The 26077-nt window shown below is 43.1% G+C and overlaps 1 protein-coding gene and 1 long non-coding RNA gene across 2 annotated transcripts in view; one reads left to right on the top strand and one right to left on the bottom strand.

Annotated features, from left to right (window-relative positions):
• gap43 (growth associated protein 43) overlaps nucleotides 1-26077 on the bottom strand; it is a 125791-nt gene that overhangs the window by 82242 nt on the left and 17472 nt on the right. The window lies entirely within an intron of this gene.
• Nucleotides 1732-17315, top strand: LOC116980692. Its single transcript, XR_004414039.1, has 3 exons — nucleotides 1732-1743; nucleotides 2518-2519; nucleotides 17266-17315. It is a non-coding gene; the product is annotated as an uncharacterized LOC116980692 (long non-coding RNA).

The raw sequence follows: 26077 nt of genomic DNA, 5'->3' as shown, positions 1-26077 counted from the left end.
GTCTCGTAAACTATTCACAGCTTATACACACCTAAACTCCCACATCTCCACAGTTTAAAATGTTAAGGGACCAAGATGTACACGGCGTTGTTTGATTTCCAAATACTGTCTAATTTGAATTAATTAGAACAAGGAATAGCAGTGATAAGGAGCCAAAATGTTATAATAGGTTTTGAACCTCAGTCTCTGGTTCATTGCAGCTTAAATCTTGCCTTGTTTCCTCAGTGTTGTGCCTCACAGAAGCTTGTTTTGATACTGAAATCTGAAAGGATGGAAAACTCTACCTTACTTCAAAACTGTTAACTTTTTAAAGTATGTGTTATTAAGAACCTTGCATCGTGATAGATGCCAGTGGTATTAAGTATTATCAGAAAACAAGATATTGAAGAAGTATATAGGACAAGTGTTATTTACACTAGGCTTTTAACATAGGAAGGATTGTCATCAATAAATCTTGAGTGTGAACCACATTGAAGTAGACGACATAGAACGTGCTCATAATTAGGTTTTAAGGAGTGTCTTAATGGAGAGGAGAGAAATAGAGAGGTTTGGTTTAGGTTTGGTTTGAAGGGTTTCGGCCCGAAACGTCGCCTATTTCCTTCGCTCCATAGATGCTGCTGCACCCGCTGAGTTCCTCCAGCAATTTTGTGTACCTTTGGTTTAGTTCTGTTTAGTTTAGTTAGTTTATTATTGTCACGTGTACTAAGATGCAGTGAAAAGCTTTTTGTTGCGTGTGATCCAGTCAGCAAAAACATTAAACATGATTACAGTCAAGCCGACCACAGTGTACAGATACACGATAAAGGGTGTAACGTTTAGAGCAAGATAAACTCCTGTCAAGTCTGATTAAAAATAATTCGTAGGTCTCCAATGGGGTAGATGGGAGGTCAGGATCGCTCTCTAGTTGGTGAGAGCATGGTTCAATGGCCCGATAAGAGCGAGGAAGAAACTGTCCCTTAATCTGCAGGTATGGAGGATTCCAACGATCACGGCATGTGTATTAAGGCACATTTGCAGTGTTGGAGCGACTAAAATTTGCACCCCGGAATTGGAGGAGGTCAGATATTGCACGATTGCAGGACTAGACAGGGGGTTACAGATACAGACAAAACTTGAAAAGGATTTTTTAATTGAGGCATTCTTGGACATGTATTATATTACAACAGGAAAGTAAATGGCATATAAAAACTCTTATAAGGCTGGCATATAAAAACTCTTTCAGTGGAGAATCTATCAGGATCTCTCAAGCTAGACAACTAGATTGGCAAAAGTTTCATTTATCTGAGGAAGTTTAGAATCGAGAACCAGAGGACATTGGTTTAAGTTGAGAGGGGAAAGATTTAATGGAAACCTGAGGGATAACTTTTATACACAAAGTGTGGTGGGTGTATGGAACAAGCACTAGAGGTAGTGGAGACATGCACAATCGCAACATTTAAGAAACATCTAGACAGGTACATGGATAGGATAGGTTTAGAGGGATAAGGACCAAAAGCAGGCTGATGGGATTAGTTTAGATGGGGCATTTTGATCAGTGTGGGCAAATTGGACTGAAGCACGGTTTCCATGCTGTTTGACTCTATGACTCTATAAGTGGGGTTTCCACAGCTAATATACTTCTGTGGCAGAAGGCACCTCAAATTATTGCTCTTTGCTGTCATTCTGCTTGATGCCTGGCTAGGTAGCTAAAGAAAGGTCTGCAAATTAAGGTTAACATTGTAAGTACAGTAATTGAAAGGCTGAGTAAAATGCTATATGGCGTTGCATGTCTTAGAAACATAGAAACATAGAAAATAGGTGCAGGAGTAGGCCATTCGGCCCTTCGAGCCTGAACCACCATTCAATATGATCATGGCTGATCATCCAACTCAGTCTTGCTGCTGCTATGTACAATCTATATAATAGAATACTCACCGGAGACATAACCTACGAAATAAATACATTATCATTCCACCCGCTTAATCTGGTGTGAACCTGACATTAAAAATGAGTACCTGACATGTTACATATGGTGACTGGAACTGTTGGTCAATAATTATTTTTTCCCAAGTTATATGCTATTACAGTCTTTGCAGGAATTGATGTCAGCCACTATCCTTGCACCTAAATATTAGATTAGTGACGGCCACAGGGCAACCAGCCACACACAATAGCCTTGGTGGATTTTACTGTTTGGTATAAATTGTTAATGCGAATAAGCTGGTTTATGGGTTAAATCCTGTTAGAGTACAATTTGAAGGTAATGCTAAGCTCCTTACATACATAGCAATGTGTGCTCTTGTCCCAGTTTCTTGCAAGGATATATTATTGTTACTTTCTTATGGCCGTTGAGAGAGAGATATAATCCAGCCGCAGTGAGTGAGCGCAGAGAGCTTTTTTCAATGTTAAAAACAAAATGCTGAGGTAACTCAGTGGGACAGGCAGCATCTCTGGAAAGAAGGAATGGGTGATGTTTAAGGTCGAGACCCTTCTTCAGACCCTTTTCTTCAATGTTAGTTCTTGATAGGGGAGGCACAGTGGTGCAGCAGTAGAATTGCTGCCTTACAGTACCAGAGACCCGGGTTCGATCCTGACTAAGGCTGCTGTCTGTACACAGTTTGTACATTCACCCAGTGACCACGTGGGTTTCCTCTGGGTGCTCCAGTTTCCTACGATATCTCAAAGATGTACAGGTCTGGAGGTTAATCAGTGTGGATTTCATCCTATGATCTGGTCTCATCTGTAATCCCATAGAAGTGCAAGGTTGATTGGTCACTGCCAATGAGTTGTTGTGTAGGTGGGAGAAAGTGGAATGGGGGAGTATAGAGCCAAAGGGCATGTGAGAAGGAATGTGCTCCAGGGAAATAGGTAGTTGAATGAGATTGATGGGGTCGTACTGAGATCTGGCAAAGATTTGATGGGGCAAGTGGCCACCCATTTTGTGAGAAAATAAAATGAAACAACCTTCACCATGAAACAGGTCAATGGCAAAGGATGGTGTAATACTATAGACTGTAGTATTTTCCAAGACTGCAACATTTAGAAATTTACCATAAAACTTCAGTGAAGTAAATTTCAGAAGCAGAGGGCAAAATCCTGATGCACGCATAGCATTACTAATTTAGGATGAATTTCAACACATAGCCAGTCTTTATAGCCACCGATTATCCCGGATTAGATATATATGTGTTGAAATTCATCCTAAATTAGTAATGCTATGCATGCATCAGGGTTTTGCCCTCTGCTTCTGAAATTTTCTTCACTGAAGTTTTATGATAAATTTCTAAATGTTGCTTCTGAAATTTTCTTCACTGAAGTTTTATGATAAATTTCTAATTGACACATACAGTATCCATTATTTGATTCTACCTTTGAAACCTATAATGTTTCAGTAATACTTTTACAAGCCAACCCAAATGAAAAACAAATGCTGGCCTTCCAATTGAAAATTAGCAGCTTGGTGGCACTACTGGTAAGAGCTGCTGCCCCAGAAGCACCAGAGACCCAGGTTTGGTCCTGTCTGTGTGGAGTTTGCACGCTCTCTCTGTGACCGCATGGGTTTCCTCCAGGTGCTTTGTAGGGTAAATGGCCTCTGTAAATTGCCCCTGGAAGTGGATGAGTAAGTGGGATGACATAGAACTAGTGTGAATGGCTGATCAATGGTTGGCGTGGACTCGGTGGGCTAAAGGGCCTGTTTCCATGCTGTATCTTTCAATCAATCAAATTTGTTTCTCAAATCACAATTAAAAATATGCCCAATCTGTATGAACATGAAGCCTAGAAGTGCTGGTCTTTCAAGTGAAACTCAATCCCCAATGAGGAACAGAAGGGCCTTTAAGTCTTTAGGAAGGAACTGCAGATGCTGGAAAATCGAAGGTAGACAAAAGTGCTGGAGAAACTCAGCGGGTGCAGCAGCATCTATGGAGCGAAGGAAATAGGCAACGTTTCGGGTCAAAACCCTTCTTCAGACTGATGTAGGGTGGGGGGGTTGGGGGCGGGAAGAAGAAAGGAAGAGGAGGAGCCAGAGGGCTGAGGGAGAGCTGAGAAGGGGAGGAGACAATAAGGGCTACCGGAAATTGGAGAAGTCAATGTTCATGCCGCTGGGGTGCAGACTGCCCAAGAGAAATATGAGGCGTTGCTCCTCCAATTTCCGGTGGTGCTCACTTTGGCCATGGAGGAGGCCCAGGACAGAAAGGTCGGATTCGGAATGGGAGGGGGAGTTGAAGTGCTGAGCCACCGGGAGATCTTATACCTTTAAGTCTTATACCCTCACAGATCTTCCCTCTCATCTTCCCCTCATTCCCTGACCACATAATTGTGGTTCTTTCCACTTGTTGTGGCATTCACTGTGTGTGATACCATTCCTCACAATTAGTTCAGATAAAATTGGGGCAGCTTTCAAAGGAGCATCAATGCTGTATCCTGACAGGCACATCTGCTCAGAGCACCCACTAACACACTCCTCCTGCTGAAGCTACCAATTAAAGTCTGCTGAATCTCATGTCTAAGTAACATTACCGCCCACTGAAGCCTTCACTCACACCCACACTGCTGCAAACATGCATACATCCTGCTTGAATTCCAACCACAACTCAATATTTCCTTTAGGCACAAGGAACTGCTGGTTTACAAAAAAAGACACAAATTGCTGGAGTAACTCAGTGGCTCAGGCAGCACCACTGGAGAACATGGGTAGGTGACGTTTCGGGTCGGGCCCCTTCTTCTTCTTAATATCTAAACTCAATATTTCCTTTAGACACAAGCAAATGCTGGTTTGCAAAAAAAGGCACAATTTGTTGGAGTAGCTCCGCGGGTCAAGCAGCACCTCTGGAGAACATGGACAAGCGAAAACGCAACCAGAACAAGGAAGAGGGGCTGGATTTGAATCTGTGGTCCTTTTGGGCAACCTCAGATCAAGATGTCACTTCATGCACAGCTTAAAACCAGGCACAGATAACTGCAGGCCAATTCCACTTTTGCTGAGAATGTCTGGCAACTTTGTAGAATTGGCTTGAAAGTTAATTATGTCATCATGTAACCGATTAGGTTAGGAATCCTAGTTTAATTTTAATTCTGTTTAATTCAGGCATAGCACAGCTTGATTTTGATAGTTTTAATAGTCACAGGTGAGGTCAAGTTTATGATAGATCATACTCTGAATATTTCCTTATCCAATGCACATTTGGCCTGAGTCCGGGGTTCGGCCGCGGGCCAGTGGACGACGTCGTCAACAGCTGCGTCCGCTGGACTGGAGGGCGGCAGCTTCGACCACCCCGGGCCGCGGTGTTTGAACTGGCCCTTTCGCGGAGCTCGGTGAGCCGCGGGACTGATTTACCATCGCCCGGTGGGGTATCGCCTCAGCGCAGAGGGAGAAGAGGAGGGAAGAGACTGCAGCCCTAAGATTTTTGCCTCCATCACAGTGAGGAGGTGCTTGGTGGACTCACAGTGGTGGATGTTAATTTGTGTTTACTGTCTGTTCTGTTGTTTATTATTGTATTATTGTATGTTTGGCTGCAGGTAACGACATTTTGTTCAGACTGAAAGGTCTGAATGACAATAAAGGAAATTCAATTCAATTCAATTTAGCTTAATATTTTAAAATGTAAGCACGGTGATTGTGGAAGATTGAAAATTTTAAGCTGTGGCATCGCAATCTTAATATATTTCAATGCTCAAATATCACAATATTACTCAATTTGAGCAGTAAAGGTGCATTCTTAATTATCGTGTAAATGGGGAAGAAAGTGACTTTAAAGTGATACTGAACAATTTGAAACCAAGTTGCAAGATTTATAGAGCCATAGAGTCGTACGGCATGGAAACAGGCTCGATGTGTAGAAAGTAACTGCAAATGCTGGTTTACACCAAACATAGACACAAAGTGCTGGAGTAACTCAGCGGGTCAGGCAACATCTCTGGGTGAAAAGGATGGGTGACGGGTCGGAAGTCTGATTTCTGATTCGGGTCGGAAGTCTGATTTCTGAAGAAGGGTTCTGACCCAAAATGTCACATCATACTTTTTCTGCAAAGATGCTGTCTTACCCGCTGAGTTACTCCAGCACTTTGTGTCTATCTTCGATGGAAACAGGCCTTGTGACCCAACTTTATTTTGGTAAACCATCATCTGCAGTTCCATGTATCTGCATAGAAGTCGTATGAGCGGGTGATCAATGATCAGTGTGGACTCGGTGGGCCGAAGAGCCTGTTCCCATGCTGTATCTCTAAACTAAACTAAAGTAGACCACTAACCCATGCCAAGCAAGATGCCTCATGTATACTAGTTCCACTTTAGTTTAGTTTAGGTTAAAGATACAGCGCAGAAACAGGCCCTTTAGCCCACCGAGTCCATGCCAACCAGCGATCCCCACATGCTAACACTATCCTACCTATGCTAGGAATAATTTTTTTACATTCCTACCAAGCCAATTAGCCTACAAACCTGTATGTCTTTGGAGTGTGGAAGGAAACTGGAGTTTCCCCAGAAAACCCATGCAGGTCACGGGGAGAACTTACAAGCTCCATACAGACGAGTACCCGTAGTCAGTGGTGGACTGGCCAGGGTGTCAGCTCGCCCAATGGCAAGTGGGCCCCTGATGAAGTGATAGCAAGTGATGGCAAGTGGGCCCCTGTTAAATGATAGCATTGTAGTTGTGGGTGGGCCCCCTTTGTCTCCTGGCATCCAATATTTTTAGACCCAGTCCGCCACTGCCCGTAGTCAGGATCAAACGTGGGTCTCTGGTGCTGCAAGTTTACCGCTACGCGCCTTTCTTTCTAATATCCTTCTAAACCTTTCCTATCCATGTACCTGTCCATATGTCTTTAGATTTGAATGGTCAATGTTTGCCATAATGCCACATGATGTACTATTAAGTATTAAATAGATTCTTGCTAAATTTATACCCTATTTAAATGATCTTAACTTTGATGTGGTTGGACCTGACATGTACGCTTCAGACCCTCTTAATAGTGAAAGATTCTTTGTCCTTGTTTGCCCTTTACATCACCAAAATCTGTAAGAGTAAGGAGCTGAAGACCTATTAAGAGTAGCCTGTGTCAGATTCACTTGTCAACAAAATCTTGTTTGAGAATCCTCCTGACAATTGTTTGCTTCCAATTGAGAATTACGTATGATTGGCTATTCTTTTTGAGTGTAGGGAGGCATTGCAGAGATCTGTCTGGTAAACCATAGTTGTAACAATTCACAGGGCCCAAGGATCAATGAATGTGTCAAGCTGTAATAGATAGGGGCATTCACAAATGCTAATGAGAAAATTCATCCATCTACAAAGAAGCATGTTGCTGGAAATTGCACTGGTTTCCACAGGTATTTGATTTGTGTGTGTAATTTTCACACGCTATGGCCTTCAGCAGAATATCTGAAGTACCCGCTCAGAAATATTCAGGGTTGAGTTGGTTTTAGAGTGGTAATGTATCATCTTTTATCATTACAGTTTTTATAAATAACAGGCACATTAAATAACTTCACCAAGTGATAGTTATTTTGTTCACTTAAGACAGGTGGATATTAAAGTATTGAAATTTACATTCATTTTCATCCCCAAGAACTTTATTTTTTTTGTTGGAAATTCCAGGTATGTCAGTGTCCTGCACAGCAGGTGGAATATGTACCAAAAGGGTGATATTGTTAAAGCCCCTATACTGGCTGTTTGTCTCTGGGAAAAGATGGACTAAACTGTGCTGCTAAGAGGTATTGCAGAGACGTGCACCTTTAACGAGGCATTGGCCAAATGGAAACTCAATAGTGTTGCTTCAGGATCCTAACCAGAGTCTGCAGTTTGTTAGCAATGTGCCAAGTACCAAGTGCTAGAGTAACTCAGCGGGTCAGACAGCATTTCTTGAGAATAATGATGGATGTCGTTTCAGGACAGGACCTTTCTTCTTCGGACTGTAAATAGGTGGGAGGGAATTGGAGGTAAGAAAAGTTCAGAACAAAGCAGAGTCAGTGTCAGATGACCAAGGAAGGGTGGAGCCCTAAATAACCCATTGTTCGTTGGGGAAGAGGAGATAATAATAATAATAATACATTTTATTTAATGGGCGCCTTTCAGACATCTCAAGGACACCTTACATAGTAATCGGAATAAAAACATATAATCGGAATAGAACAGGTAAAAAAGACATCACAGAGACACAAATTAAAAACAGAATTCAATCCAAAAACAGAAAATCAAAAACACAGTGTGAAGAGAGAGCAGCGGCAGCCAAAGCGCGCCAGCGTCCACTCTCTCTTCACGGCAGGTGATGACGAAGGAGTACAAGGATTATGAATGGTGGAACAAGTAGGATGTCTACGATGGAGCACGAGAGAGAGGGAAGGCAGGGATTATTTAAAATTAAAGAAATTAACGTTGTAAACTGTCCAAGTGAAACATGAGGTGCTACTCCTTCAATTTGGGTGTGGATTATGTCCAGCCTGTGTCTTCTGCTTATAGTGGGATGATCAGCATCCTCATGATATTCCACAACAGGCGGCATGGTGACAAAGTGGTAAACCTGCTGCCTCACAGTGCCAGACACCCAGGTTAGATCCTGAATTTAGTGTCTGTCTGGGCGGAGGTTGTACATTCTCCCTGTGACCCCGCGAACGGGTCAATTCAAGCTCTGCTCTGATCTTTGCTCCACCAGGACGTCTCCCTCCTCCAATCACCGCGCTCTATCCCCAGTCCCCCCCCCCCCCCCCCCCCCCCCCCCCCCGGGATTTGCACCCTGCCTTTGATTGCACGTGCTTTCTCCAGGTGCTCTGGTTTCATCCCATATTCCATAGATGTGCAGGTCTGTAGGTTAATTGGCCACTAAATGGCCTCTAGTGTGTAGGATTGAAAAGTGGCATAACAAAAATAACTAGTGTACAGGTAATGAATAGTCGGTGTGGAATCGGTGGGCCATATAACCATATAACCATATAACCATATAACAATTACAGCACGGAAACAGGCCATCTCGACCCCTCTAGTCCGTGCCGAACACATAGTCTCCCCTAGTCCCATATACCTGCGCTCAGACCATAACCCTCCATTCCTTTCCCATCCATATAACTATCCAATTTATTTTTAAATGATAAAAACGAACCTGCCTCCACCACCTTCACTGGAAGCTCATTCCACACAGCTACCACTCTCTGCGTAAAGAAGTTCCCCCTCATGTTACCCCTAAACTTCAGTCCCTTAATTCTCAAGTCATGTCCCCTTGTTTGAATCTTCCCTACTCTCAGTGGGAAAAGCTTTTCCACGTCAACTCTGTCTATCCCTCTCATCATTTTAAAAACCTCTATCAAGTCCCCCCTTAACCTTCTGCGCTCCAAAGAATAAAGCCCTAACTTGTTCAACCTTTCTCTGTAACTTAGTTGCTGAAACCCAGGCAACATTCTAGTAAATCTCCTCTGTACTCTCTCTATTTTGTTGACATCCTTCCTATAATTAGGCGACCAAAATTGTACACCATACTCCAGAATTGGCCTCACCAATGCCTTGTACAATTTTAACATTACATCCCAACTTCTATACTCAATGCTCTGATTTATAAAGGCCAGCACACCAAAAGCTTTCTTTACCACCCTATCTACATGAGATTCCACTTTCATGGAACTGTGCACAGTTATTCCCAGATCCCTCTGTTCACCTACATTCTTCAATTCCCTACCATTTACCATGTACGTCCTATTTTGATTTGTCCTGCCAAGATGTAGCCGAAGAGCATGTTTCCAGGCTGTAACTCTAAACTAAACTAAATAGGTCCAAACACATCCAAACACAAGGCGTAGCTATGGGCACACGCATGGGCCCCAGCTACGCCTGCCTCTTTGTCGGGTACGTTGAACAATCCTTGTTCAATACGTACCAGGGCCTCATCCCCGACCTCTACCTCTGTTACATTGACGACTGCTTTGGGGCCACCTTCTGCACCCACACACAACTGACTGACTTCATCCACTTCACCACCAACTTCCATCCGGCACTCCAATACATCTGGACCATTTCCGACACTTCCCTACCATTCCTTGACCTCACCATCTCCATCGCAGGGGACAGACTTCTGACTGACATACACTACAAACCAACTGACTCACATGGCTATCTGGACTACACATCCTCCCACCCTGCCCCCTGTAAAGACTCCATCCCCTACTCCCAATTCCTCCACCTACGCAGCATCTGCTCCCAGGATGAGACGTTCCACACCAGGGCATCGGAAATGTCCTCGTTCTTCAGGATTCCCCTCCGCCACCATAGATGAGGCTCGCACCAGCGTCTCATCCATATCCCGCAACACTGCTCTCTCTCCCCATCCCCGCACTCGCAACAAGAGCAGAGTCCCCCTAGTCCTCACCTTTCACCCCACCAGCCGGCAAATACAACAAATAATCCTCCGCCATTTCCGCCACCTCCAACGTGACCCCACCACTCGCCATGTCTTCCCATCTCCCCCATGTCTGCCTTCCGCAAAGACCGCTCCCTCCGCAACTCCCTTGTCAATTCTTCCCTTCCCTCCCGTACCACCCCCCTCCCCGGGCACTTTCCGTTGCAACCGCAAGAAATGCAACACCTGTCCCTTCACCTCCCCCCTCGACTCCATTCAAGGACCCAAGCAGTCGTTCCAGGTGCGACAAAGGTTCACCTGTATCTCCTCCAACCTCATCTACTGCATCCGCTGCTCTAGACGTCAGCTGATTTACATCGGGGAGACTAAGCGGAGGTTGGGCGATCGTTTCGCCGAACACCTCCGCTCAGTCCGCAATAACCTACCTGAACTCCCGGTGGCTCAGCACTTCAACTCCCCCTCCCATTCCCAATCCGACCTCTCTGTCCTGGGTCTCCTCCATTGCCAGAGTGAGCAACACCGGAAATTGGAGGAACAGCACCTCATATTCCGCCTGGGTTGCTTGCGTCCGGATGGCATGAACGTTGAATTCTCCCAGTTTTGCTAGCCCTTGCTGTCTCCTCCCCTTCCTTAACCCTCGAGCTGTCTCCTCCCATCCCCCCGCCCTCGGGCTCCTCCTCCTCCCTTTTTCCTTCCTTCTCCCCCCCCCACCCCCCATCAGTCTGAAGAAGGGTTTCGGCCCGAAACGTCGCCTATTTCCTTCGCTCCATAGATGCTGCTGCACCCGCTGAGTTTCTCCAGCATTTTTGTGTACCTTCGATCTTCCAGCATCTGCAGTTCCTTCTTGAACACATAAATAGGTTGACAACCTTGCTCTTACTTTCTTTGTATTTCCAGTTGCTGCATTCCTAGTATAATTGCATTGTGTTGTTTTGAATAAATGAGAGAACAGTGTTAGTGTGTTGCTGAAGAGATATGAGCTCCTTATGCGAGTTGTCCTGCAGCCCAAGTTACACAGTGCTAAAAGTTCCCACAACAATCACCAAGCCTTTCAACAACTACAAAGAAAGATAGGCATATATGTGGAATGGCACACAGCTTTCTGAGGTGGCTCAACTGAGGCTATGAATTCCAGCATGTCCAGCCTCATTTGCATCAAATACAACTTTCTTCTTTATTGTTAAAAAGGAATCCCTTATCTTATCATTCATCAGCGACAACACTTAATTTCCCAATATCACAATGTAAAAGATCTTATAAAGGATAAGCACTGTCATCATCAGTAATTACACTGAAGAGTTGAATTGGACTCTAATTGGACTTTACTGGCTTTACCTTGCACAATACGTTATTCCCTTCTATTGACTCCATCTACAATTCACTCTGCCTTGGCAAGGACACCAACATTATCAAGGTGAGTCACCACCCTCTCCCATCAGGCAAGAGTTACAAAAGTTTGAAAATGCATACCTCCAAATTCAGGGACAGTTTCTTCCCAACTGTTATCAGGCAAATGAACCATCAACAACTAGAGAGCGGTCCTAAGCTAACATATATCTCACTGGAGACCCTTGGACTATCAATAATTGGACTTTACTGGAGTTTATCTTACACTATATGTTATTTCCTTTATCCTGTATCTGTACACTGTGGATAACTTGATTATAATCATGTATTGTCTATCCGCTGACTGGCTGGCATGCAATAAAAGCTTTTCACTGTACCTCGGAACACCTGACAATAAACTAAACTCAAACTCTCCAGACCCACTGAGTTACTCCAGCATTTTGTGCTTATCTTTAATACTTATGATGGCCTTTCATTTCCAGCAGAACTGTTATGTCGGTTATAAATCTTTTCTTTATCTAAGAATATCAAGCAAGAGGCTATCAATAAACAAGTCAGACTTGTTTTATCACTTTTGTTTCCTGTGGCTTAAGGAATGAATAACAGTGTGCCATATCTAAAACCATTTCTTGCAGTTATTCAACCCCGTTCACACCTCTGTGAGAATGTTCCAAATTGCATTACAGACAATGAGATATTGGGTTCTCTGGAGCTGTAAGGCAACACATCCATTGCTGCGGCACTGTGCAGCCCGATTTAGATTAGAGAACTATTTAGAGAACAACTTTTTTATGTCATCCTGTTTTATTATAAAAATGGATTTATGAATCCTAGACATCATTGTGATCAAAGTAACCTTTAAAGGACATAGCATGAACAGTGACATTTTGCTTCTGTGGATTTAGACTAGATCAATAGATGTGACGCAAATAATATCTGACCACTAAGAGGAAAGCTTGACTGTCTCCCTGCAGCAGTTTTAAACAAAGATTGAACAAAGGTGCTTAAATGGTGCCAGCATTGATGGATTGATTGTCTAGTTGAAGGATTCCAAGTTGTTAGATCATATTTAGCCAAGAAAGAAAGTTCAATGCCTTATTCAAGTTTGCAGATTCGAACCTTTACAAAGGACAAGGTTCAGCTGGGATGTGTAGGAAGGATCTGCAGATGCTGGTTTAAACCAAAGATAGACACAAAATGCTGGAGTAATTCAGCGGGACTGAATTAAGACATCTGAAACTGTCACAGACTAATTCTGAAACATATTAATTAATGCAGTTCATTAATTCTGAACGGAGGTTGATATATAACTAAACTAAACATAGGTTGATAAATTCCAAAATAAAAGTTGGCAAGGCGCACATGATGGTATAAGTTTGTATGTTGATACATATCTAATTTGCCTCAGGCTTTTGCACTTATAATAATAGGTGAATGCCCTAATGGGAGTTAGACACAGTGACAAGTTTATTTTAAAAAACACAGCCATTGCTAGAGTAACTCAGCGGGTCAGGCAGCATCTTTGGAGAACATGGATAGGTGATGTTTCGGGTCAGGGCTCTTCTTTAGACTGATTGTGGTGGGAGAGGGCGAAACCAAGCTGGAAGAGAGGAGGTTGAAAAAGCCCAGGCAATTGAAAGGTAGATGCTGGAGTAACTCAGCGACTCAGGCAGCATCTCTGGAGAAATGGAATAGGTGACGTTTCGGGTCGAGACCCTTCCGCAGACTGAGTCCGGGGAGAGGAAAAGTAGAGATATGAAAAGGTATAAAGAACAAATAATTGAAAGGTTTAGAAAAGAACAATTCAAAGCCAGCTACGATGATTAAGGAGAGCCAACAATAGTCCATTGGTGGCTGTGGAAAAGGTGATAATGAGTGGATACAAAGTGAAACTAGTAGGAAGAGTAGGATGAGGAGTGGCCGAGAGAGAGGGAATACAAGGGTTACTTGAAATCAGAGAAATCAATGGGGTGGAAGATTGCAACCTTCACGTGGTCCGCCCTGTTTTGACTAATGCAATCAACTCAACGTGCACAAACGGGAGATAAAATAGAACAAGTTGTCCAACAACTTTAGGCTTTGCACGCCACACGAAAGAAGAAGAAGAAGAAGTCGAAGAAGGGAAATCAATATTCAGGGGATACAGGTGAGGGGAGTTTTTGATAGCCAGATGATTGGACTAGGGCTGAGTTGAAAAGACAAAAGGTATGAGTTAGGGATGGAAGTGAGATTGGTTGTACAGAAGACTGTCTCAGATCCTAACTCTGCTTTGGTGGCAGCTTGTATGCCTGTGCTTCCTGCAAGTATGGAGGTGGAGAATAGAATTACATGCATTTAATTCCTGGCATAAGACCAATCACTAGGCGGGCACATTACCCTGTGGACAAAAGAAAATCACGTGACAGTGTGAGAGAGATTGGAACCAGATCTTTAGATTTCTCTTCTCAGATAGTTTGATTTCTCGCTGATGCTGTTTCATCTTTGAACCTCCCCAACTGGATATAATTGTGTGTCCAACTTCACAGCATGCGAGCCTGTGTAAACAGAAGTTTCTCAGTGCCAGCCAACGCTCCTGGTGATACAGTCCTATTAAACTGGCAACCCAACTTAGTTAATTGGTCCCTCCACTCCTGTTTGGTCAGCGGGTAGAAAACACATCTTCAATTCTCTTAACATTGATTAATTTCTGCTGGCTGGTTAGTCAGAGCTACAGTGGGTGGAATCTCTTCCAGCACTTCACCAAGATGAATGCATGAATCAGTGTTGATTAAATTGAAGAAAGAGATCCAGGCAAATCACTTTAGAAAATGTTGAGAAAGATTCAAGTTCTTATCATGTGTTATTGTTGCTGCAATGAATTGCCCATCATGCAGCACACTGCAAAACTTTAATTGCCAATCTGTTAATGATGGCCTTTATAAATTAATGAATCCAGCAGCAAGGAGTGATATTCATACCTTTATTCTCCAAATCATTACAGATCACTGTTACACCCTTTGATCCAAAATAATCGCAATATATTCACCCATAGAAGAACATACTTTCAAGTTCTGTTTAAGAATTCTTCTATTTAAGAAGAGTTAGTTCTCTGGAAAGATAAATGACACCCTAATATTGGATGCCTTTTGCCTGCAATAATATATGCAAAATGCATTGATACATAGGGCCAGCGTGGTTGCAAGCAGTAGAATTGCTGCCTTACAGCACCAGAGGCCCGGGTTCGATCCTGACCACGGGTGCTGCCTGTTTGGAATTTGTATGTTCACCTCTGACCTGCGTGGGTTTTCTCCGGGCGCTCTGGTTTCCCCAAACACTCCGAAGACGCCCAGCTTTGTAGGTTAATTGGTTTTGAGAAAATGGGAAATTGTTCCTAGTGAGTGTAGTATAGTGTTAGTGTGAGGGATTGCTGGACGGAGCAGACTCGGTAGGCCGAAGGACCTGTTTCCTCTCTGTATCTCTGAACTAAACTAAAACTAAACATTAAAATTAACTAAATACCTTAATTTGTTGCATGTATATTAGTCTTTATTCCACAATGGCATCAATAGAAAAAGCTATTTTTGTGATTATAATTGCTTGTCTTTTATCGTCCTGCCACTTGTCAATGTCATATGTAAGCTAGCTCTTATGTAAACTAAAATTAAATAAACCACTCCATCCAATGAGTAGTGTCCATTTATCCAGGTGGATGTTAAAATATGATATTACCTGAAAAAGAGCAAGGAATTATTTTAATGTCTTGGACTAATATGCAATTCTCAATAAGAATCACTGAAAGCAACTTTGCTCATCTGAGATCTAATTTGATGTTTATAGCTTAAGACTGGCTGCTAAATATCTCTCTAATAACTCTCCAAAAGGTGTTTCATTGGACGACACACTTTGAGCAGTTTTCAGTCTCATCACACTCACATCGCTTATGTGTTTCATTTAGCTGCAGATTTCAGCCCCAAAAGACACAGATGTTAAAAGGGAAAAAAAAAGTAAAAATGTTTATTTTTCCTTATTTTGTTTTGTGTAGCAGAGTGTTCCTGTATCCAACATGCAACCCCGACAAGTGGCAGGACCATGAAAGATTAACAGTTACAATCACATAAAGGATTTTTTCTACTGATGCCATTGAAGAATAAAGGCTGTGTAAGAAAGAACTGCAGATGCTGGTTTAAATCGAAGGTAGACACAAAATGCTGGAGTAACTCAGGCAGCATCTCTGGAGAGAAGGAATGGGTGACGTTTCAGGTCGAGACCCTTCTTCAGACTGAAGTCTGAAGTCTGAAGAAGGGTCTCGACCCAAAACGTCACACATTCCTTCTCTCCAAGGATGCTGCCTGTCCCGCGGAGTTACTCCAACGTTTTGTGTCTACCTTCGAAGAATAAAGACTAATGTCTACACAAAGAATTAAGGAATAAGAATTAATTTGCAAATCAGAAATGGGTCAAGTGGGAACAGTTTATGTTTATTTTACATTATGCTGAGCAGATAAATTTAGGTCAGTATTGGAGAAAATATCCATGTTCAGCATCTGCAATGCTTCCCCAGACTCTACCATTACTTTGGAAGGACATAAATCCTAAGTAATCCAGCATTGGTCTTGCCATGATTAGCATTCCTATATTTTGACAGATGCCAAATGAATAGCTGATCTCTGCAGCCAGGGTAATGTTGACAGTTTATTTTCTTCATCTACAGACATTGATTCTCGATGCATGATAATTCCATAGTGGAAAATGTTTTCTTCTGTCTTGCCAATGTAACCTTTCTTCACACGAAAACTCGGAGAATGAATGTCATCAGCTCATTCAACAGTGAAGGGCATTAATAACAAGACAGGTCACATCCACACCCACACTTCTGCTTTGTTCTAGCAAGGATTATTGATTGGATGTGAAAAATAGGGGTGAATTTATATTATTCCTTATATTAAAAGAGAAAGAGATTGTACATCAACTGAGATTAACCAACTGTATAAATTGTGAATCAAAACTTGAATCATTCCTGGTATACAAAAGAATACCTTTTTGAGACCCTTTTTCCAGAGATGTTGCCTGACCTGTTGAGTTATGCCCCTGTCCCACTTAGGAAACCTGAACAGAAACCTCTGGTGACCTTGCGCCTCACCCAAGGTTTCCGTGAGGTTCCCGGAGGTTTTGGTCACTCTCCCTAATGGTCGAAAGTGGTTTCCGCGTAGTCGAGGCTTCTTCTATGTTCTTTCGATTATTTCAACAAAATCAAAACCGGCCTCGACTAAAAATAGGTTGCTGTTTTAAAAATCGGTAATTTTTTAGTCGAAGCTGGTTGCGATGCTAGTCGAAGGTGGTCACGGGAATTTGAAGGCAGTGGAAGGTAAGACCTCCCGGGTGGAAAAAAACTGGGTGAAAAAAATATTAATATTAACATAAGCATGTGACCTCTGTCACTCCTGGGCGTGCTCAATCATAGTTGCAGAGTTCCTTTTAGCAGAGGAAAGTTGTAGAAGTGATGGCTCCCAAAAGGCAGACTCGCAGGGGTAGGGCACAACCATCCAAAAAGCATGTGTCGCACACCCAGGAGGAGGAGTGGCAGAAGGACATGCCACAGGATGAAGTAGCCCTGCATGACAGAAGCAAAAGGGCTGCTGCTGACAGCAGTAGATGTACTTTTAGTAACATCCACCTAAGTTGTTCCTTCCCTGCTCTCATGGTTCAGAATGATTTAAAAAAAACCCTGGGAGGCTTTTATTGTAAGAAAAAAACCCATTCATGACATCATTTCATCACGTGATCAACTGAGCTGTAACTAATTGACGCTGGTCATTGTTGGTTTTCAGTTTGGTTGTATGAGGTTGAAGGGGGTGTTGTTCAATCGTGGACCAATTTAACAAAGCCAGTTTTCAAATTAGTCGAAGGAGGTTGCTGTCGGTCGAAGGAGGTTTTCTTCATAGTCGAGGAAGGTTTTCAACATACGCGTGGGAGGTGGTAGGAGGTTGCAGGTCACCTCAACCTTGATTTTTTTTTTTTGGGTGGGGCGCAAAGTCACCAGAGGTTTCCGTTCAGGTTTCCTAAGTGGGACAGAGGCATTACTCCAGCACTTTGTGGATTAACCAGCATCTGCTGTTTCTTATTTCTTCATTTCTGGTATATATCTCTTTTATTAAATGTGTGTTACGGTTGAGAGCAAATAGGTATTCTTTGAATGAACTTAAATACTATTGTTGATATATTTACATAGGAAATAGACCAGTACAGTACGGGAATGTACCCACAATGTTTGTGCCGAACATGATGCCAAGATAAACGGATCTCATCTGCCTGTACATGATCCATATTGCCCTATTTCCTGCACTTCCATGTATTTATCTAAAAGCCTCTTCAACGCTACTATCGTATCTGCCCCCACCACCACCCCTGGCAATGCATTCCAGGCTCCCACAACTCTCTATGTAAAAAAACTTGCACTGCGCATCTTCATGAAACTTTCCCCCTCTCATCGTATGGCTATGCCCTCAGCTGTTCTACATTTTCAACTGACATACAGCATGTGGGTGCAGAGGACATGTAGAATCATATGAATGTTTAGCCAGAAGTGTCGAGTGGGTGAATCATCCCAGCTTCTTCCTGAGATCCCCAATATCATGGAAGCCAATTTCCAGCCAATTAGATTCATTTCCACGAAATGACTGAAATACAGAAAAGGCTACGGGACCTGAACTGATGAGGGGTCCAGACCCAATAGTGACTAGTGGGGTACCGCAAGGCTCGGTGCTGGGACCGCAGCTATTTACAATATACATCAATGATTTGGATGAAGGGATTCAAAGTAACATTAGCAAATTTGCAGATGACACAAAGCTGGGTGGCAGTGTGAACTGTGAAGAGGATGCTATGAGAATGCAGGCAGGGCCGGCCTTAAGCCGATTGGATCGATTGGGCTCCGCACCTAAGGGGCCCCCGCGCTAGAGTAATCAAAAGATCCTGGAGCTCCGCAACTGTTCCCCCAAAACGCTGCGAGAGGCATAACTGAACCAGCGAAAATAATAGATTTCAGGTCGAGACCCTTCATCGTGTTATTTCAGTACAGTTTTAACCTCAATTCTGGGCAAAATGGTATTGCTGACTCAACCAATGTTCACTCCAGTGCCCTTAACATCCTTTTTGGAGTTGCTCATGAATCAAAGATAGACACAAAGTGCTGGAGCAACTCAGCATCTCTGGAGAAAAGGAATAGATTACTTTTCCATTCGGGACCTGACCCGAAACGTCACCCATCCTTTTTCTCCAGAGATGCTGCCTGACCGGCTGAGTTACTCCAGCTCTTTGGGTCTATCTTTGGTATAAACCAGCATCTACAGCTCTTGGTTTCCACATTCTGCTCATGAATGAAATTGGGTAAAAGTGGCAGATATATTCCTCCGTGAAGCAGCTGAGTTTGACAGGGTTGATAGTTTTACTACTGAAGACTATTTTATAAATTAAGGGCATGGAATCACAAAACAGGAAATAATCCCACTAACTCTAACTATATGAAATTATGAGAGGCGTAGATAAGGTAGACAGTCAGAACCTTTTTCCCAGGGTGCAAATGTCCAACACTAGAGAGCATTGTTATGAGGTGAGAAAGGGAAAGTTTAATGGCGATGAGCAAGCCAGGTTTTTACACAGAGTAGTGGGGGCCTGGAATACATTACCACAGGTGGTGGTGGTGGCAGATACCATAGTGGTATTTAAGCGCTTTTATGTACATGGAAGTGCGGGGAATAGAGGGATATGGATCATGTACAGGCAGATGAGATCAGTTTAACACTGCATCATACACAGCACAAACATTGTGGGCCGAAGGGCCCATTACTGTGCTGTACTGTTCTATGTTCTGTGTTCTAACTCCCCCCTGCCTCTCTGTCATCAACCATGATTTCACCTCTAACCTTCCTTGATTTTTACATAGTCCATGACATTTTGGACCAAATCATGCTAGACTGTCTTCAGCCAGGATAAATCTAATGCGATCCCATCAAGGCTGCCCTTATCCAGGCCAGGCGCTGAGTCTCAATTTCATTGATCTTCGCCACCAGCAAGGCCTAAAGGATGATTAGGCGCAGGCAGCATGGCAGAGAGGTCCTGCTCCCAGAATAAATTATATTTTCTAACTGCGTATCTGCTCAAAACAGAGTTACAAAGTTATAGAGTGATATAATATCCAAGGCAAAATGGCCAGCGTATCTTGTGATGCTGCCTCCTCATGACCTTTTGCCTTATTTATGGTGGGTATGGTATAGCTGGACTGACCAAAATGGGAAAATTGTATCAATGATATGAAGAGCAATGGGGGCTGTGACGGCTATGAGATAGGCACAAAATGCTGGAGCAACTCAGTGGGTCAGGCAGCATCTCCGAAGAAAAAGGAAGAGGTGACGCTTCGGATCAAGACCCTTCTTCAGACTGAAATGGCGCCTATTCCTTCTCTCCAGAGATGCTGCCTGATCCGCTGAGTTACTCCAGCATTTTGTGTCTATCTTCGGTGTAAACCGACATCTGCAGTTCCTTCCTACACATCTGTGACAGCTGTATCAATTAATGCAAAAGGTACACTTTGGTAAGATAAAAATCCAAAAAGTTCCATTAGCTACAAATTAGACTTCCAAATTATTTGAAATAATAACTGAGTAAATTGTGACCCATATAATTGCAGTAATTATTTAACCAAATGATGTGCAGCTTTTACTGAATCAAAGCAAGACTAATGTGGTACTCAGAGTCACTTAATGATTTTATAAAAGAAGTGGTGACCAGTTACTCAGCCAGTACATAGAGTTTGAATCATTTTCCCTTTACTTCAACAGAACACAATTCTTCCTAGTATATTCTATGAATATTGATGGTAAGTGTAGGTTTCTTTCCTTTAAATTGGTTCATTCTTTAAGGGATATATTTATCATCGACTGATTTCAGAATTCATAGCATGTGCCACAGAATGCATTTATTACTTTTGTTTTTCTGTTATCAGAAGCATACTCATTAATGTAACCTTCAGAATGCAGACAGGTTAGACTAGTGTAGATGGGGCATGTTGGTCAGTGTGGGTAAGCTGGGCCGAAGGGCCTGTTTCCATGCTGTATGACCACGAAACAGGTGCTTCAGCCGAACTTCTCCATGCCGACCAAGGTCTCCTTTGTACAGTAGTCCCACCTGCCCACGTTTGACTCATATCCCTCCAAACCTTTCCTATCCATGTACCTATCTAAATGCCTTTTGAATGTTGTTATAGTACCTGGCTCAACTATCCCCTCTGGCAGCTTGTTCCATATAACCACCACCCTAATTGTCCTGCTAAGTTTTGAAGAAATAAAATGTTGTCATCCATTGCACCCAAATCTGGCCGAGTTTAGTTCAAGGGAGGTGGGCAGTAAACCACTCTAAACTAGTTGGTCAGAATATGTCCTTGAGACTTCAGCCAGTACAGCCAATTGTGGAGCCAAATGGGAAACATTCACACTCTTAAGGGCCTGTCCCACTTGGCCGTCATTTGCGTGTCATGCAGATGGCGCGTAAAGATTTTGTACATCCCAAATTCCTGCGATGCCGTGCGCAACTGCCCGTCACTGTTTATGTCACCATGCACCATGCACGCGTAATGTGCACCATGCGCGCATAATGCACCCCATGCGCCCATCACGTGCATGTCACAATGCGCGCGTCATGCATCGTGACGCGTAAATGATGTCACGTAAATTACGCGCAAATGACAGCCAAGTGGGACAGGCCCTTAAGTGAATATTTAGCCCGTTTCAGGCTTCATAATCACTAGATCATAAGTAATAGGAGTAGAATTCGGCCATTTGGCCCATCAAGTCTACTCTGACATTCAATTAAGGCTGATCAACTGCATCTCTCCCTCCTAGCCCCTTTCTCGTGCCTTCTCCCCATAACCTCTGACACCTGCACTAATCAAGGCTTCTGAAATAATCAATAGGAAATAATTAATCTTGTAAATCTGCAATATATGAAAAACATTTTCTGATAACTAATTTGATAAGTTCATTAAAGAAATGGAGCTAAAGAGATATCATAGTCCACCAAACAATCTGCAGGAGGAACTTGAGTGGGTCTGGTATCATCTACAGAGAGAAATGGACTGCGAACATTTCGGGTTGGAGTTAGAGGAACAGCACCTCACATTCTCATATTCCAGCTGGGTAGTCTATAATGTGTCGGCATGAACATTGGAATTTACAATTTTGAGGTAACTTGACTCCCTCCCCCTCTGTCTTTTTCTCTTTCCTTATCTACCCAGGTCCTCTCACACACACTCTTCTATTCAATCTGCTCACAATGCCTCCTGTCTCGACCTGATGTTGTCTGTATGGAGTTTGCACGTTCTCTCTGTGACCATGTGGGTTTCCTCAGGTCGCCGCCCCAGCAACATTAATAATAAAAAAGTGAAAATCTAGATTTTTAACATGTACCATCACGAAAAAGCACTTTCAGTAATTTCTAGATTAATAAGAATTAACAGTTTGCCAATGTGCTTTGGAAAATAAATCTGCCATCCATGGAAATTTGGTCTGCTTTTCTGAAATGAGATAAATTAGTGGCCTTACACTAGATGACATCACTTACATTAGATGGTTACACACACCCTGTGAATGAATAATATAAAATACATTTTAGTATAGTTTAGTTCAGAGATTCAGCGCGAAACAGGCCCCTCAGCCCACCGAGTCCGCGCCGACCAGCAATCTGCACACACTAACATTATCCTACATACTAAGGCCAATTTACAATTTTACCAAGCCAATTAGCCTACAAACCTGCGATCAGCGATCACTCGTACACTAGTTCCCGGGTAAAACCCATGCGGTCACAGGGAGACGTACAAACTCAACACAGACAGCACATAATCTGGATCGGACCCGGGTCTCTGGCACTGTAAGGCAGCAACTCTACCACTGTGCCACCATGTCACCCATTTTGTTTGGATTGAAACCCAAAACGTGGTACAGGAATAGCATTCAAGGCATGAAGGAGTATTAACCGGACAATTTCTTCCTACATTTATTTTGAAAATGGCAGTCAACAAAGAGTGAGTCGATGAGGATAATTTAGAAAGTGGGTCAATCCCCAAGAGACAAACTTACCATTCAGAAACGTACGTGTTTACCTTTTATTGAAATCCAGTCATTGATTTCTGTTTTATTTTTTGGCAGCAGTTCTTTCTTCCTGCAGAGCAACTGGCAAACAAAGCAACAGAAGCAACTGCAAGCTGGAGAGACTGGAGGAGGGGAACAGTTTAGTGGCCTGGAAACGGAAAGGAATGTGAGGGCAAGTAAGGGTGAGATGTTGAGTGTTGGGGTAATCAGGAAGGAGCCATAGATTGGACCAGAAGTTGGACATTTCGATCAAATTGTGGAGAGTTGAATCCACCTCCAGGAGAATTCATGTAGAAACAAAGAACTGCAGATGCTGGTTCAGGCACAAAAGGACACATCGTGCTGGAGTAACTCAGAAGGTCAGGCAGTATCTCTGGAGAACAAGGATAGGTAACTTTTCATGTCGGGACCATTCTTCAGTGTGAAGAAGGGTCCCAACCCGAAACGTCAGCTATCCATGTTCTCCAGAGATGCTGCCTGACCAGCTGAGTTACTCTAGCACTTTGTGTCCAGGAGAATTCAGTCCTGGTCTGTGAGTTGGTGGGGGTGAGGAGCTGGGGATATTGACCTTGATGATCATATTCCGACCAAAAGAGGTGAGACTGAAAAAGATCCCGACTAGGAATGTCACCCATTCTTTTCTCCAGAGATGCTGCCTGGCCCGTTCAGTTATGCCAGCACTACGTGCCTATTTTCGATATAAACCAGCTTCTGCTGTTCCTTTGTAAACATTCTGGGAACTTTAAAGTGTGGTTGACGATTTATCTTGCTATTTTTGATTTATTTTAACCAGTGTGCCTATCCTCAAAGTTAAAATCCCCTCTTCTCCCTCCACATAAAAAGCACACATGCACACATACACCTGCAAGAACTTCTCGGTTCATGGACGGAAATGGACGGATTTTTACAGTAGAAATTTAAAAGTTATGGAAATAGTCTGAACAATGCAATGTAATCACACTTGAAGGCATTAAGATACAAAGGCTTCACAGAGGCCTCCAACATCATCACCACGTTGTGAGATATTGCAAACTATAAATGCAGGACTTAATAAGTTAGAATGTAGTGCAAATCCTTTTAACTGTACAGGTTTCAACGTATTGTTAATTCTGGCCAAAATGGAGAGGCCAGGACACTAAAATTGAGTAAAGGCTTCTGGGCTGCTAGGCCATTTGGTCAATTTAAATGTGCCTTCTGCAGAAATAGGACAAGCTGTTTGTCCAGAACCTAGATAAGAGCTGCAGGAAGAGAATGAAACATCTGCAGATCTGGTGCATTTAGGTGCAAATTGCATGGAATGGATTGGATGAATGCAAACTAGATTACAACTACATTGTACATATTGTTGCAAGGCTTTACTTTACTAGATGTTGATTGGATTAAATGTTGAGCCTTGTCTGGGTTTCTTGAATATCTGGGCAAATGTTGCTACGTTTGCTTCCTTTCAAAAGCTCCATTTGAATACATTATATTAGTCACTATATTATTGGGTTAGGGAAATGTCTATCATGTACTGTGTTAATCGATATCTGTTATTGGACTGTATAGAGACCACCCCCATGTGGTTCGGCCCCGCAAGGTTCGAGGACCTACAAAAGGCCACTCCCACGAGGTCCTGTGTCGACCTTCTGGGAGAACGCTTAGGACTGCGTGACCTCTGGAGTGTCTCTGCTTGAGCGAGGCTAAAGAGTGCTTGGCCAGGCAGATACGAGGATCGAACCCGCGGTGGTTAGGTACAGTAGTGGGAACTGTAATTGTGTTTTGTCAAAATAAAGATTAGTTGCGCAAGTGCTTGACTCAGTGATTTTTGACTGAAACTAGACTGCGAGGAAGCTTAGAACAAGCTATTTACAATATTCGACACTGAAACACTTAAGACAGTTGATATTTATGAAGGTTTTCATAGCCCTGATGGGGACTGGAGATAGTCTAGACTGAACCGGTTGGGAAGGCAGCCAGGGGGAGGAATAGAGGTTATAAATACTTACATTTCATGGCTTTTAGCAGCAAGACTTCTGCTGCGGTCCATGGAACTTCCCTTGAAAGAATTTCACGGAGTCCCTACTGCAGGTAATTGTTCCTTCCATGAAATATTCAGCAAATGACTTCCGCCCAATGAAACCATTGCCAAAATGCAGCGTACAATTTATTAGTCTACTATGATGTCTTGAATGTGAAATATTGATATAATTGAGTGAAGCATTTCAATCTTAATAGGATAACTTTATGACCAGCCTCTGCATCGCGCTTTCAGTGACTCCAGCCATTATCAGACTAGTCCACTGTCCAGGTTCAGTAAAGGACAGACAGGTGGAACAGCATCTCATATCTTGCTGGGACAGCTAACAACCCAGTGGTATGAATTTTATATCTCTAACTTCAAGTAACCCCTGCATTCCCTATTCCTCTATCCCTCCCCCACCCAAGCCACACCAGGTTCTCATTCTCACCTAGCAAACAGCAAACAATGGCCTGTTTCCTTTATCATCGTTATTTATTTGGATATCTTTCATTCATTTGTTCTATATCTCTCTACATCACTGTCTATTCACTGATTCGAACTGATTCGAACTCGGAGAATTACGGTTTAAGGCCGCTCGTAGGTACTCGGGGCTCTCGTGGACATTTTTCAACATGTTAAAAAATCTTCATGAGTCTTCACGAGCTTACCGCATTTCCCGAGTACCTGCCGTTAGCGTTACGAGCCGCTAAGAGACGTCCCGAGCTCCGACGTACCCGCTACATACATTCTACGTGCTTACCATGAGTTTGATTTTTTTTTTAACTCGGGAGAGCTCTTGAATTAGCTCGTACAGTGGGACAGCCCCTTTACTCCAGCATTTTGTGTTTATCTTCGGTTTAAACCGGCATCTGCTGTTCCTTCCTAAACAGTAAATGACAAGTTCGCTTAACATTCCCCACATATGCTAACAATGGCCTGGTTCCTTTACCATCGATACTTTTTTGCATATCTTTCATTAATTTGTTCGATATCTCGTTACATCACTGTCTATATCTCTCGTTTCCATTTTCCCTGACTAGTTTGAAGAAGGATCTCAACCCGAAACATCACCCATTCCTTCTCTCCAGAGATGCTGCCTGTCCCGCTGAGCATGCGACTCCATGCAGCAAGCGCAACCTAACGTGGTCGTTTGAGCCGTACGGCCCCACGGGGCCGGTCCCACTTCGATCGCCGGAGCCGTATGGAGTTGTGCGGAGCTGGTCCCGACATCGCGCGGGGCTTCGAAAAACTGACCGTGTTCAAAAATTCCGCGCGGCAACGGCCTGCC

The sequence above is a fragment of the Amblyraja radiata genome, chromosome 14 (genome assembly GCF_010909765.2).
Source record: "Amblyraja radiata isolate CabotCenter1 chromosome 14, sAmbRad1.1.pri, whole genome shotgun sequence".
Taxonomy (NCBI): Eukaryota; Metazoa; Chordata; class Chondrichthyes; order Rajiformes; family Rajidae; genus Amblyraja; species Amblyraja radiata.
This window is presented reverse-complemented; position numbering and strand designations above follow the sequence as displayed.